The sequence below is a fragment of the Neopsephotus bourkii genome, unplaced genomic scaffold (assembly GCF_033783945.1).
Source record: "Neopsephotus bourkii isolate Nb327-2 ecotype Australia unplaced genomic scaffold, CSIRO-AGI_Nbou_v1 NB_1279, whole genome shotgun sequence".
Taxonomy (NCBI): Eukaryota; Metazoa; Chordata; class Aves; order Psittaciformes; family Psittacidae; genus Neopsephotus; species Neopsephotus bourkii.
This window is the reverse complement of record NW_026901764.1, coordinates 231,442-246,434: the sequence shown is the minus strand read 5'-3', so window position 1 is coordinate 246,434 and position 14,993 is coordinate 231,442.

Genomic DNA, 14,993 nt, shown 5'->3' with positions numbered 1-14,993 from the left:
TTTAATCAAAAGTATTAAAGTTTTATGCAGGATTTAATGTTGTAAGATGGTGTAAGAGATGCTTAGCTGTCATTTTTGAATATTTTTATAATCCTGGACTATCTAGGATTACTGTGAGGTCATGGAATTGTACTAGGGAAGTGTGGCAATGGAAACATGAGGATATTGTGATGTTAGTCAGCTTTCTTCCTGAGATGTGAGAACTCTAGGAGGAGGAGAAGTAGTTTTTGGAGACTAAGTGCAGACTCTTCAGCTTCTTCCTTGCACAAAATTCTAGAATGCTTCTTAACATATGAAAAAGAGAAAGGCAAAGTTCAACAGAACGATTTGCACAACGTTGGTAACAAATATTTATTTCTCTTTAATCTTTTCAGCAAATGCACAAATCCATGTTTACCCTAATTTTAGACTATTTCCAGAGTAGGCACATTTGTCTGTAGCCAATTTTTCCAATTCCATTAATCCTTTCTATAATTTTGACTGTTGCATAAAGGTACCTTAACACATAATCAAGGTAGTAGAAAGCTACATTTCTTAAAACATTTAAAGTCTCAGAAACAAACACCAGAAGTGCTTTCTGCCTTTTTCTCTGCTCAAGTAGATTGAAGAGAATGTAGATAATAAAAATGTATCCTGACTTATATTTGTGTTTTTTTTAAGTTCAGTTGGAAAATTTGAGCATTTCTCATAGGATCTGTAAATATACCCGAAAATAATTTTATATGCACTTAATGACATTTCTGCACTGATCTGTTTGAGGCCAGTTCCTTATTTCATCCCCTATTCTTCCTCTACTCCTATTTTTTCTTTTCCTGCATTTATTTAGCACACAACAAATAGTGAAGAATTCTATTGTCAGACCATTTTTAGAAGTATGGTTTTCTTCATATGTTTTCTATAATGCTACATAACTTCTTAAACTGTCATTTGACTGATATTGGCCACCTGTGAGCAGACAGACAATCTGATTTACATGTCCTAGCTGAAAGTAAAATGGACTCCATTTGAAAACATGATAAACCACCACTCTTTTAAACCTGCCACGAGGTAAAATTTGTTATTGTTGCCTTGGTTAATTTAATACTGATGCTTAAATTATCAGCAGTCTAAACTAGCCGCCACCACCTTTTAAAAAGGTAGTTAAGATTTCTTTTTCAGTAGACTGAAAATGTCTTACTTTCCTTTGATCCAAAACAAGGACAGTAGAAGCCATCAAATTCTTTAAACAAAACCAATTCCCTCTGAATTTACATGAGAATGCAAATAAATCTTCGTTTTTCTGCATAATAATCTAATTCTGAAGTGAATAATTATTTATCCTTTGCCCTTGTCATTTAGCACAGCTAAGAAACTGGATTATTGATGATGAAAATAAGATAATGTAATTGCCCTTAAAGCACAAATTAAATCCTTTGAGACATCATCAATAAATGAGATTACATAATTAATTATTTTGGGGAAGGCAAGTTGATGTTTTTTTACATAAAATTCATCATGTAACGAGACTTTGTGTGGTAGATCATATTATCAACAAAAACTGCTAGATGAACTGAATTTAATGATTTTATTAGTAGTATGATATATTCTGAATGGCCTAAGGTCAGTTGTTTGAGTAGTACTGATTAGAATGTATTTTGCATAATTTTGCATTAGTCCTTAATGGTTTCACTTTATGTTCTTTCACAGTCAAAAAATGTGGCTGAACTAATGTCCTTTTAGCTTTATAGGCTTACAAAGACTTATGGAGAGATGTATGCAATGGGTGTTGAAGTGTTAATAAACCTTGAACAATATGAGATGCTTAGATCTGAATACTATTGTGTTTTTAATAATTAAATGATCCTGAGGGAAGCAAGTACTTCAGGTTCAGGATATTCATGTACAGAATACAGTTAACAGGTTTTGAGATAATGTTTTGTCTATTGCAATAGCAGAGTACTTTCTGCAGAAGAGAGCTGAATAGTCTGAGTCTGTTACACTGCTCATTTAAAAACTATCTTATGCTGTTAAACTGTCATCTCTTCATAACCTCTTTGGAAACAAATCCAACCAGCAATTATATAAACACTAACAAGCCAATTATATCCTCATTAAGATTGGAGCATCTCTTTCTTAGAACTATCTATACAGAGCAAAGCAGTGCAAATAATTTACCAGAAAGAGTATCTTCTCTTGAAGTCACAATGTGTGTATGTGTAACTTGTTTTCCAGAGACCTATGTTGGAGAGAATCAAAATAAATTAAGTACTAGAAACCATGCATCGCTCATTGATCTGTATGATCTGGATTAAGTCCTTTAAGCCTGAGAAATCAGTGGGATTGAGTGGGAAGAGGTGCCATAGAGAGATTTCAGTCCCTGTGAGAAATAAAAAGGCTTGTTTATTTTTCTGCTTTCTGAGCTCTCATTTAATATCTTTTTGTTTATAATGATTTCTTAAACTTATTTTTACGTTTATGACAGAGGGGTTAATTCATCCTATGTGAAACTATAATTAGCAGATTATGTTTTATTTTACTATCAAGCACTTGTAATTCCCACTGAATTATGCTGTGTTGTCTGCTAACTGCCATGTTCTACTGCTGATTTTGGACACAAAGTACTCATTGATAATTTGTAATTCACAGGAGTTTACGATATTGGATTTAGCTTTTTTTTTTTTTTTTTTTTAATGACCTGCAAATTTTTTAAATAATGGAACTGAAATTTTGTAGTGATAGGGCAAGGGGTAATGGGTTTAAAGTTAAACAGGGGAAGTCTAGGTTAGACATGAGGAAGTTTTTTACTTGGAGGGTGGTGAGGCACTGGAATCGGTTGGCCAAAAAAAAGTGGTAAATGCTCCATCCCTATCAGTGTTCAAAGCCAGGTTGGACAGAGCCTTAGGTGACATGGTTTGGTGTGTGGCATCCCTGCCCGTGTCAGGGGATTTGCAACTAGGTGATCTTAAGGTCCTTTCCAGGCCAAACTATTCCATGATTCCAGGATTTTTATGAAATGATGGATTTTTTTTTTTCTACTGCTTTAAACATGCATTGTAGTTTTCCCCTGTGCACAGAATTCAGGTACATTTTTTTTTCCAAGACAGAAAAATTAAATGAGAAATTTATATGAAAATAACGTATTGAAGCTATTAACTTACTGCTGATTTGATTCTAATGAAGTCAAGTGTCCTTTTTGAGAAACATAAGATTTGGATTTTTCTTTGAAGGGAGACTAGGAAATCTCTAGACAACTTTTCTGGCTTGACAGAGCATCTCAGAAGATTAGGTTTGCTATGAATTAAAGACAAACAAAACTTCCATTTACCTTGCAAGATGTTCTAACTCATTAGTTTTTGGGATTCAGCCTGATGTTTTTACAAATTAAAGTGGTGAACTCATATCAAAGTAATGGGAAATAAAGAGGTTAATTGTAATGTGTATTCTTGGTTCTTCTTTTATAACCAATTTATTACAGGCTGCTTCCAGGTCAAAAGTGTGGATCTTGAATGTTGAGATATTAGCCTTCAAGAAGCACAGTCATTGATAAGTCACATTGTTCATTATAAAAATGAAGAGTTTGTAATTTGAAAAATTGCAAAAAGACTTCCTAGTAGTTATGAAATGAATCTTAATGATCTTATTTTGGGAATCAGCAGCATTGCTTTTGATGCATATCATTAATAACAAAAAGCCTCATTCCAGTTATTAAAATACTCTCGCATATTCTGTACTGATGATTTTTGAGTTTTTATAGTTTGCTGCTTGCATTACTCCCCAGTGACACTGTATGTGTAGATACTCCCAAGTATGTACAACCGAATAATAATATTAAAACCCAATAACTTCCTTTGAGTGCACTGTAGAATTAAAAAGGAAAACAGCTTTAAACCTTTAATATAATGAAAAATTATGATGGGGCTTTAATATTGTTTTGCTTATGCTTCAGTTATTGCTTTCATTAAAGTTTTAATTTCCAGAGATATTGCTTTGATAAAATTAAGTAAACATCTTTGGTTTGTATCTTTGTACACACTGAAAATTATGTGCCTTTCGTCCTCACTTATTTCTGTCTACTTTCCGTTATAATTACTTCCCCTAACACACACAATAATGCAGCAAGATGGAATTAAAATAATTCATCTATATTATGAATGGAAAATGTGTGAGGACAAAGATTGTACTCTTCGAAATCAGGCACTACAGAACAAGAACAGCAGGCCATAGCTTTAATTCTTTTTTCCACAGTAATGTTCTGTTTGTTCCATTGCTATAGTAAGTACAGGCATTACAATCCATTTGATGGCGAGAGTACTTAGCTGTTAGTTTTTTACTATACTTTTAAATGTCTGTAATTTACCAGTTACAATTATTTTGTAAAATGGCTGTGAATTATTAGCCTAAGTGATGCAGATGGGATCACTGAAACCAGAAGAGGCTGGATCAAAACCTCTGATGAGCATGCATTGATGTAACACCCCACTGACTACCAGAAATAGAGTAATTTAAAGGCAGAAGCTGCCTCTCTAATATTTTTTTAAATGGTAACCTCAACCACAGGAGTTAACCATGGATTATCAGTTAGCAACCGTATTATATAACTGCAATTAGTGTTAAACCAACTAGTTAAAGTAGTGTTGCCTACATTTTTGTATGTGTCTAGAGAACTGGATGATAGATAAAAACAGAGACTTAGGATGTAAATCTTTGTTCTCAGGACAGGAATGGCAAATGGGTTCCTTTCTGGAGGAGTGTACACATGAACATATGTACTAGTATCAGGTATTAACTTGCTGTTTACTGAAGCACTTAAGCAGTTGTCTAGCAGCTCCAGATTGAATCTTGCACTTTGATAAACTGATTTTTTTCCACCTTTTAGCTGTAGTGGTAGCTTTTTAAACTTCTGAAGTAGCTGCTGCTGTGTTGGCCTTTAAGCCACATATAAACAGCAAATTAAACTTTGAGTTTTCTCTCTTATTGATATTTCTTTGATACCAACAGTTGTAAGAGTCTCAGTATTCTGACAAAAAAAAAAAAAAAAAGCTCTACCCACCATTAGAAAAAACTTCTATTCACCTTTAGTAATTTCTACACCTTTAACCTGCAGCTGCTGTTATCCATCTCCTGCAGTTTTTCTATTTCAGTGGAGGTCAGTATGGCCTGAGTGATATCCAGCTCACTACAAATGTCAGCCAAATTAATTTCCTATTTAACTAGTTTTATGAGCTGACAAAGTCTTAGTGCTTGTGTAGAGGTAAATAAAGGTACACCTACCTCATGGTTTGTAAAGACTTGAGAAAGTATTTTATGATGCTTCAGTTTGCACTTTCTTTGTGTAGAGGAAATTCTTGTGAGAATTCTGACAAGCTACTGTGGTAGGTATGTGAAAACCTGTGGTTAATTGACATGGTCAGCCCCAATCCACTTACTTTAGTGAGGCACATGATAGAGGATTAGTGTATTTGAATCTATTTACACCTTTACACTATTTAAACTATTTTACAACTTTCTGCGTGAATATAGGGTAGTAATGCATTTTACTAAGCCTCAATTTTCTGGTTAATAATACGGTACATTTTCCTTAGATAGTTAAAAAAACCAAACAGACAGAAACCAAAAACACACATGCACAAGAAAAAAAAAAACCCCACACCAAAAAAACCCAAACAACCGAACAAAAGGCATTTAAATTCAGGTTTTATAAACATACACCTATCTCTACGGATAACATGAAAAAATTCAGGAATGTTTCCCATGCGCAAAAGGAGATTGGTTCAGCAAGGGTCAGTGACTCAGTTATAGGTGGAGGCCAGGTCTTGTTCTGATCTTACTCTTGGCTTGCTTTCTCCAAGGTTTATGCAGTTGCAGCAATCTGGCCTGACCTGGGGTAGAGTCTAGAGCCATTGCTGCATTCTGTGCAAGAGATACCATGGTCAGGAAAACAATATAAATAATAAATTAACTTAATGAAATAAATAAGTTATTATTTACTTTCACTGGAATTATCTGACATATAGTTACATCTGCGCATTTTTTCTTTTTTTTTTTTTTTTAGAAAAATTTTTTAACTGTCTCATTGCGGGTGCTTAAATTAGTGAACAGTAAAAAGTGATTTGTAGGTGGTTAGCTTAACTACGACCGATTTATGTGGCATGAGTAAGATGGAAAGGAGTTCAGATAATTCCAAATATCAGCTTTTTGTCCCCAGTGAAAGGCTTCTTTGTGTTGTATGATGTTACTCATAAAGAGTAAAGCAATGGACATACAATTTATGAAGATATAATGGTGGAGCGTATGAAGAAAAAAGTAGTTGACTCTTTTAGTCAATCATTATATGCATGACTATGTGTCTAATGTCACTGTCCTCGAACAGGCAGGGGTCACCAGCATCGAGGCCATATTGCTGAAATTGCAGCTGCGCTGGGCAGGGCACGTCTCTAGAATGAAGGATCACCGCCTCCCCAAGATCGTGTTTTATGGTGAACTTGCCACCGGTAGCCGCAAGAGAGGTGCCCCAAAGAAGAGATATAAGGACTCCCTGAAACAATACCTTAGCCTTGGCCGTATTGACTACCATCAGTGGTCCACCTTGGCCTCCAATCGGGAGACTTGGAGGCACACCATACATAATGCCGCTGACTCCTTTGAGTGCTCACGAAGAACTAGTCTCGAGGAGAAAAGACAACGCAGGAAGAATCGTGTCCCACCTGTTCCACCCAAGGAGACCTTCTGCTGTGCTTTTTGTAGCCGGGTTTGCCTATCCCACATTGGCCTTCTTAGTCATCAGCGTGCTTGTAGTAAGCGTGGGTAAAAGCTCTTCCCAAATCTTTGTTCGTGAAGTCAAGCCATGATGATGATGATGATATGCATGATTGATTTAGTCTATTTTTTTCCATAAATCTCCTGTTGTTATGATAATAATTCTTCTGAGAAATGACAAAAGATTTTTCTTGCAAGTACCTGTATGACCTTGTTTTCAGGGAATGTTGAGCTGCTGCTATGCTCAATATGCTATTTCTATGCTTATCTTTATGTTAATACAGTTACGGTACTGGCACAATGCAACATTTTAATGGTATAAGCTGCCTGGTGCTGAAAGCAAAACATGTTTGTACCATGAAGATATCTTAAGAGCCTTTCGTTTCTTCTTAATGAAGATCAAGACATTGTCTGATAGGTGGAAGAAACTTAGTATTTGTGAAGGAATGAGTTGGTAAAACTTAATCTGGTCAGCTCCTTGCAACGTGGATATGGTTTAATTTCTTACCAATTGTGTTTGCAGTGAAGAACTAAAATAATTATGGTGCAGGAAAGCTTAATTTTTACGCTATTTTCATCTCTAAATTTCATGATCACAACTGTTCTTTTTTTTTGCAGAAAGAAAGGCTGACTTTCTCTGGCAGTAGGCTTTAATGAGTTAAAAGAAATCAGTGTGATTCTTGGAAGTAAAGAAACTGAAACAGTGAATCGATCTATACTTTTTGGTGGATTAAGAGTAGGCTTTCATTGCAGTCACAGAAGTGAGGGTTAAATTATCTTGTATGGAATTCAGTGCTACGTGAGTAGTGATAACAGGAGCTAATTTAAAGTGAAACTTCCTGTTTTAAACTGGTTGTCATATACTAAGCCTGTTGTCAGAGTGCATGTGAGAGTAATGCCATTATTGATGAAGAAGAAAATGCCCATGACACTGCAAATTACACTTCCCTGTTACAGTGGTTTTGACCTTTGACACTTCTCACTTGATGACAACACACACGCCCTGAGAAAGTTTAGAACAGCTTTTGATGGTCTTCTGCTTTGAGCAGCTATAAAGCAGCTGGAGGTGTTTAGTGGTGACATGAGTGGTAGAAGCTAATATTCTTCTGAGCATGTTAAATCTACAACAAAACACTGTCTGATTACATTATATATTAGCAACATTCATTTGATCCCATAGTTATGGTTACTGTGTTTTATTAAATGTAGAAACTAATTTGGTTCAGACAAATATTCACACCAGTTTATATCATGTTGAAAGAATCAGTGTATGATAAATCACCCCTTATTAATCACTTCTCCACTTAAAAAAAAGAGAAAAAGAAACTCTGTACAAGCTGTATGGCAAAAGTACTCTTTAATCCAGGAGTTTAAGGAGAATGTTATTCAAAAGAAATTAGATGTTTCAGCCGTGTGCCTTTGACTGATATGGATAGAAATTGCTTCATATATTGGCTCGTTTATAGAGAAAACAAACTCAGATTTCCAAAGGATTCTAAGAGATTAGGAATCCATCTTCTATTTGTAGCTCTTTTCTACTTCTTTTGAAAACTAGGTCAAAGTGCATGCTGCTATTACTGTCATTTAAAGGGGATTTACTTCTGTATTCATCCTAGTAAGCTATGGAGAAATTTCATTCTTGTCATTGCAGTGATTCAGATTTGTGGCTTCTCCAGGCATTGGCTGTTGGGTTTATATCACTGATTGTAAAAATTGAGGATGGTGATATGCAGTGATTCATAGAACCATAGAATCATAGAATGGTTAGGGTTGGAAAGGACCTTAAGATCATCAAGTTCCAACCCCCCTGCCATGGGCAGGGACACCTCGCTCTAAACCATATCACCCAAGGCCTCGTCCAACCTGGACTTGAACACCGCCAGGGATGGAGCATTCACAACCTCCCGGGGCAACCTATTCCAGTCCCTCACCACCCTAACAGGAAAGAATTTCCTCCTTATATCCAATCTAAACAGTGATTCTATGAAAAATCTGGAGTAAAAGGGCAAACGTAGTCCAGTTGTGAGGTTTGATAGTGAGACATTGTTGTGAGGCATTGGTATGGCAGATAGTTCACTGGTGAACAACAGATGGAGTATTCAGCAATCTACTCGTAATGCATAGACATTATTCTTGCGACTAGTCCATGTTACTTGCTTGAGATTATGAGCAAAGATATTTTTATACTATTCTCATCTAGCTTTGTAGTCCTTTCTGTAAAAGTCCAGAAGAGCTGCTGGAGGGGAAAATGATGTTTTCTGTTATTATGCCTGAAATCTTAGGCTAGATATTACCTAAACAAGAACCAGATGGTAGTGTTAAATGGTGCAGGGAAAAACTATAATTATTGTCCAGAATGAAGCAGTTATTAAATCTGTTTGAAATCTGAGTAGAGGCACTATTCATAACCAGGCCACTATTTTGACTTATTTTTTGCTATAAAGTAGGGTTTTATTCTTCTGCATTTTATGTCTTCTTATGACATTTTATGGCTGATAAATGCAATTTCCTGTTTTGTACAACAAATAATCCTTATGATTTTAATTTTGCATCAACCAGTTGAGCTTCACATGGTGTTTATTTTTGTTACAACTGGCTATGTTATAGTAGTTTGTTTCAGTTATATTAACAATATTCTGACTATTTTTCACCCCATAGGTAATGGCAAATACTTCCACTATATGTAAAATATAATTGTCTTTGTTAATGAGCTGTTCTGTACAAAAACACATTGGTAGAATTCTTAAATTTTTTATGTTTAAAAGTTTGGGAAAAAGAAAGGAATGCATCAGTGCAAAAGTACAAAATTTCACCTGGTTGCTCAGTTACTTGTCTATCTATCTGGTGCATTTTACTGGAAATGGTAGTTGTGTGGTGCCTGTCATATAATCTGATTGATTAGAATCTAATTGATTCTGCAGTGAAAAGGCAGCAGTCTTAGGGAAGTGATATTAGAAATAGCTGAAGGGAGAGTGTAAAGCAGATGGATACATGCTCTCTTTTGTGGCATCCAGTAACAGATTTTGCCCCATAGTACAGAAAAGACATGAAGTGAAGAACCACAAAAATAGGGCAGAAGCCAAAGCCCTGTTGTGAGAATTACGGAACAGGGCTTTTTCAACCTGGAGAGGAAATGTCTTCTCTGAATGGCTAGCCCCCAGTTGCCTACAGGGGTACCAGCAATACAACCTAACAGGGTTTATTTTGTTCTGTCACAAACAAATTTTCAGACTTCTCACAATGGCTACTGGAGTTAAGTTTAGTGCTGTGTAGTATTTTATTTGGAAGCAGCAACTGAGAAGGCAACTGGTTTTGGCAGAGTCAACCATTACCTTTTACTGGAGCCATATTTAAAAACATGTTTGAATGTCTGTTGTGTTGAAGAGGACAATGAAAGTAATGAACCCTGAGTTTCAACCACTATCCTTTGTGTAGTCCCTTTAAGCACCACTTATTCTCTGATGTCATGTTTGTTTACAAAAGAGCTTGGATGATGAATATGGCATTCCAAAAGCAGTGGTTTACTATGACTACAAGAGTGAAATTGTACTTCTCACTTGAAACTAAGGAAATTTCCAACATGCAGGTTGACACATGCTCTTGCAGACTACTTTTTGTGGTAAATGATCCTCATATGTCACACATTTTAGCATTATGGACTAGCTGTGCACAGAGACCTTGTCAGGCAGATAGACACAAGGCCAACAGGTGGACTGGAAAAGGGTATTCTGAGTTATGTTGTATCATCAGAATATTGCATTAGTCAGTCATCCTCACAGATTACATTTTCTATTGGAAAACCAATTAAAATGTAATTAATATTTCTAGAGTAATTTTAAAATACTGTAAGCTTTTAATATAATTGCTCCAGTACTCCATTTTTTAAAAAGTATGTAATTTTCTATTTCTGTTATGCATGTAGTGGCAGAATCCTGTGCTTAGTAAACATACATAATTAGGTGAACACTTCAAGATTTTGATAAATGAAATCGTGGTTTCATTACCTCCTGTTTAGGGCAAATGGACTTTTGCATAGACCAAGGGAACAAGTTTAAAGGCATAAGAAATTAAAATTTTATAAGAGTTTCTGCCCACCAGGGTTGATGAATCAGACTGACTTCAAAGAGAAATGAGGTTTTCATGTCATCTGTTGTTTTCAGTTTTTCTTATGTTTAAAAGGGTGGGAGCTTTCATGTATATCTCTCCTCTCTCATATGCTGCATCTGATCTAAAGCTGATCAAAGTCTTTTACTTAATTTCAGTAGGTCTTCAGTAGACATTAAAATCAGTTCTACTAATTGCTAGAAGGGAAAGATGGGATTTTCAGCCACCTGAAAAGTGCATAACTTTCATCAAGGTCTTATGGAAATCAACACTGAAATATGTAGTTGTGCGTCAGTTCCATTAATAGTCATTGGAGTAAATTACTCCTGAAGGAGTAAATATGACTGAACAAATTGCATGCTTTTTTTAACCTGTGTCATCCGAGGCCACATTGTATCTCTACAGCTGTACAACTGAAGAGTGTCTTCAGCAAATGCACAAACTTTCTCAAAAAGAAAAATGAAGTTTTAAAACTTTTAACAATGTCTAAACTCTTTTTTTCCTGCACTAAGTATGCCATTTTGTTTCTTTGCTGACTGTCTGAGTCCACACACAACATTATTTTTAGGTTAGCTTATGACAAATGACTGTATGAACCACAGAAAGCAGAGAGGGCAAGATATAAAGCTCAAGTTTTATAAAAGCTTGTCATCCTTGTAGAAATGAAGTCTTGGCATTGAAAAGCCAACTATGACTCCCTCCAGCACAAGTGACCCCTGCAGCCTGTCTACACTTGTTGTAAGATTAGTCTTTATTTTTCCCAGGGGACAGACACAATGTGTGTGTTCCAGCAGCTGCTCCCATAAGCAGCACAAGGCATTGAAAGATGAGGAAAGAGGAAAGGTTTTTCTTTGTAGTAAATGGATTAAAAACATGAGCTAAAAAAAAAAACAACCAACAGTTTTTAAAAAAACTGATGAACATTAGTATTAAAGGAAAAGGAACACACCCATATACCATGTTTTCAGCCACTTCGAAATATGTGTGGCTATTACTTTCTGCTGCAACTGAATTTACTGTGTAGCTCATTATTGTCCTTTAGCTGTGACTAATAGGAAGTCATGTTTATTCAGGACCTCTGTGGCCTCTGTTTAAAGCAATGCCATTTGTGATATTATTTTCTGTGATTTATACATATATGACCAGTGGCCTGGGCAGGTAATAAGGTATTGCTTTTGCATAGATTCAAGAGTATGTATTCAAAGACAGGGTGACTTTCTGCTGCTGTCAGCTTGAAATGAAGTCAAGCTTGAGGTCTGAATGACTCTCTCCCTGCTCTGTTAACACTTCCCTGAGGTACTGCAACCTGTTCTGAGTTGAAATTTGGAGTAGTTCACAGATGGCTCTACTAGTTCCACTTTAATAATTCCTGGACCTAGATCTAAATAGAAGGGTTCTGATAGAATAGAGATTGTGATTTGAAATAGGTAGATAGGTGTGCTCTCAAAGACACCTTACTGAATATTTTTTTCATAGGTTTGAATTACATCTGTTTCTGCGGACACTAAATTTATTCTCTAATAACAGATTAGTGTATTTCCTTCCACCTAAAAATATCAGACTTTCTCACCATTTTAAAGATTATGTGTAAATATGCTGTACATCAGAATGTTTCAGAGCACAGGTGCAAAAAAAAAAAGAATAAAAAAGAAAGTTGTACAGTCAGCAGGGAGATAGGATTGGAAAATATATTTAGGGAAATATATCTCTGGGTTTTGACCTTTTCTAAAAGAAAAGAAAAGGATTGTTGCAATTAGTCACACAATTACTGTGAAAGCCTGAGGAGTAATAAGACCAAGTAACTTGAGTTTTCTTATGCATTTAGATCAGTAAAATTCATCATGTATGTGAAATAATGAGTCGGAAATTATCAGAGCTATGCTGATGCAACCATGCTGTTCATAAAATCTCAGGCTAATTTAATTGTAGTTCACGTCAGTAGAAGACTGTGGATGAAGAAGTCTGGGCATTGTTAACTGTTTGAGATTCTCGTCTTGTGGGTTCTTTTTCTTGATTGCAAATCAGAAAGTTCATTCTCATGCATTACCTCCAATAGCAGTCTGATTTCTTAAATAGTTGCAGTCCAGATACTGTTAGCCTGGTTTTACTGTTTTTACACAACTGTGTTAAGCAAGCATATATCACTATTTCACTTCCTACTCCAAATTAAACAGACTTACAATACATCTAGTTATAAGGAAAACAGGCAGTTTTTCACAAATAGGTCTTCAGTATTCATTGTTTTAGCCTTAACCATAACAATGTGTCCAAACCCTATTATCAGAGGTAAACAAAGCAGTGATTGGTGTAGCCCTGTGGTCCATGCAAGATCACAAAAAATTATTTTTTCTCCTGCTTGAATTCTTAGCTTTTTCAAAATAAACCATACCCATGAACTTAAACATAAGCAGGTGAATGACACGTACTAAGTTTTCTGAAGGCTGCTGAAATGATCAGTCATCTTCTGTGGATTGTACTAAAAAATGAGCATTAGTCTCTTTTAGGTTCATAAAATTGTTTCACATCTTTCTGGGGCTAAGATGGATTATGAATTATGAACATGAGGCTGAAGTCGTGGCTGTCCTCCATCTGCTACAGCAAAGACGGATGGTGCCCTCACTCTAGAGCACAGCTCTTAATCTGGAGTAATTTGCATTGTTGTGCGCTGCTTCACTGCTTCTCTAGTCTCTTATCTTTCCAACCGGCCATAGCCTCATATTTGATCAACTTGATAATTTCCACATTGATAACTTCCACATCTTCTGGGTTCATATCCTAGCAAGTATTTCCGCAGTTCAACTCCCCATTTTTCCTCCTCTTTGAGGACACCTAATATTGTGTTATATTCTAACCAGATTAAGTCTCATCTGGTTAAACTCTAAATGTTTTCCACATCTGGGAGTATTTCCTTTTTCTGGTCTAGTATCAGTGCAGTGGTCTGAGGTTACTTTTTTCCCCCCTTATATTTAGCAGATCTAGTTCCTGAAGATAACCATGCTAGAAATAACTCTTTCAGGCAAATCTTTCATTGTTTACCCCCAGTGCAGTGCTTATTCCTACGTTCTTGGAGATCTGCAGTTCATTTGAAAGTGGTAATATTTCTCTTGGCTTAAGGGGTTAATATATCATCTGTGGAATCAGTGAACAGGTCTAAGAATATCCATATCTTAGATGGACTTCTGTGTTCTGCCACTAGCACTCCATGTTTTTGTCCAAAGAGCTTGAAACTCAGCAGAATTCTTCTGTCCTTACTACTAAGTGACTGGTTACAAGAAAAGTCTGAAGCTATGCTAATGCCAGGCTATATCCCCTACTGGCATCTGTTGCACTAGTATACATAAGGCAGTGTATACATTAAGGGAGTGGAGCATCTCCCTTATGAGGAAAGACTGAGGGAGTTGGGTCTCTATAGTTTGCAGAAAAGGAGATTGAGGGGTGACCTTATTAGTGTATATAAATATATAAAGGGGGAGTGTCACGAGGATGGAGCCAGGCTCTTCTCAGTGGCAAACAATGATAGGACAAGGGGCAATGGGTACAAACTGGAACACAAGAGGTTCCACTTAAACTTGAGAAGAAACTTCTTCTCAGTGAGGGTGACAGAACACTGGAACAGGCTGCCCAGGGAGGTTGTGGAGTCTCCTTCTCTGGAGACATTCAAAACCCGCCTGGACACGTTCCTGTGTAACCTTATCTAGGCGTTCCTGCTCCGGCAGGGGGATTGGACTAGATGATTGTCGTGGTTTAACCCACCCAGACAGCTTGTCCACTCACTCCCCCCGCCCCTTCTTGCCCTCCCCTACTCTCAGAGGGAAGGAGAGGAGAATCAAAAAGAATGCAACTCCCACGGGTTGAGATAGAACAGTTTAGTAACTAAGGTATAACACAAATCACTGCTGCTACCACCAATAATAGTAATGATAAAGGAAATAACAAGGGAAGAGAATACAACACCTCATCACCAGCCGACCGATAACTTGCCCCCCCAGCCTGACCAAGCACCGACCAATACCTCCTCCACCCCTGCAGTCCACTCTCTAGCCCCCTTCCGGGTCACTCTCCCAGTTACATCCTGGGCATGATGTGCTGTGGTATGGAATACCTCTTTGGTCAGTTTGGGTCAGGTGTCCTGTCTCTGCTTCCTCCCAGCTTCC